The following is a 1,672-nucleotide window of genomic DNA, read 5'->3' on the forward strand; positions in this document are numbered from 1 at the left end:
CCAGTTACGTATTGCTTTTAAACGTTAAATATGATAAGATATATTGTTGGAAATTTATAAACATTATTTTTCTATACAATAATGGACGAGGGTTCGTAATTGCACGCAATTTACTAATTTATCGTAGTTTCTTTAGGAAAAGAAGTTTTTCTTTTGTTATATATATTTGCTGACGCCTATTATTATAAGAGTATTAGTTATTTTTTTGTATATAAATTTTGAGGATACGAAATACTCCTTTTACGTTGTATATATTTAATATGTCTTATTTTTTAAATAACTTTAAAAATAATATATAATAGAATTATTTGTATATTGTGTAAACAAAATTGCAACCCAGTGATAAGATTTGGTTTTATTTATTCCTTTTGGTGTATTTTTTCTCTTACTTTTAACATTGAAAACTCTGATTCCGATTTCATGGAAAAATTACCGTATGATCGGAAAAATGATCGAAAAAACGGTGTTTAACGATGGCTATAAAATGAAGATAGCTGTCATTTTATAGGCTTGGTGAATTTCAGCTGATTTCAAAAAATTCCGACAGCAGCGCTGTATACGGCAGAAATCAGAAATTTTCGCTATGCATTTCACGCCGACCCGGTTAAAGTTCATGTTGATCGCATTAAAATAATATTGAAATTTAAGTATTTTAGTTTTTTGCTAGTGCAGTTATTGAAACTATAAAACTCACGTACGAGGTTTGTGTGATGTAACGCTGTTTCGGGTAGTAAAAAATATGTGAAAAAGAGCCCGAACTAGACGTCCAAATATTAATAAAATTGCTGAAAAAATGTTAACGCCTAAAGAAGAGCCTAATTAGGGCGTTGTTGTGTGCAATAACATTCAATAACTCAACTTTCCCGGATATTCAACTCTCCCGAAACAACATTTTCTAACTTAGCATAGTTTCTCAAACCAATTTGATCAAAAGCAAAAATGGATTCAAGCAGTTCGACGAAACAAAGTGCTCGTTATATAATCAAAAATTAAATAGACATACTATGAGGGGACAAAATATAATTTGCAATATTAATGGTATACTTTGATTAAATCTTTTATGAACATCTAAAATTATAATTATGTACCTTTTTAAAAATTTCGATATAATGAAATAGCCCAAATTATGACCCACTAGCAAAAACCTCGGGTGGATTAAACTTATGCTCTCAAGTACTGTAGTTGAACTCATCTTAAAAAAGTTTTTTTTAATCTGAATAATAAATTTATACTACTAAGTGAAATATCCAAATATTACTTTTTTTTTTGTATCCCTTAGAATTTTACAAATTATACTTTCTAACACTTTAGAACAATTAAATAATTAAATTGTTGTACATTTTGTTATTTAAACCGTGTATTTGTATATACTAGTTGTTTCCGATATTCTCCGATGATGGCAGCACTCCGGCAGAGAAATGCACCAAGCTCATAGAGTACTATGTTGGGCACCTGTTTGTTTGTTGTAAAGCTTTTTGAATTTATATTATTTCTTTTGAGCTAAATAGGTATTAAAATTAACAGATTGTCTCTTTTCTCTATTTATTTCAATGAAGTTTCATCAATAACAATTAATTATGAACTATTGTAAAAACAGACTGAAAGGAGCGCTAATAATAAAAAGACTTAAAAAGAAATATCTGTCCTGTATAAATAAAATAATATATTTCGG

Source organism: Sitophilus oryzae, unplaced genomic scaffold (assembly GCF_002938485.1).
Source record: "Sitophilus oryzae breed Bouriz unplaced genomic scaffold, Soryzae_2.0 scaffold_1502_pilon_pilon, whole genome shotgun sequence".
Lineage (NCBI taxonomy): Eukaryota > Metazoa > Arthropoda > Insecta > Coleoptera > Curculionidae > Sitophilus > Sitophilus oryzae.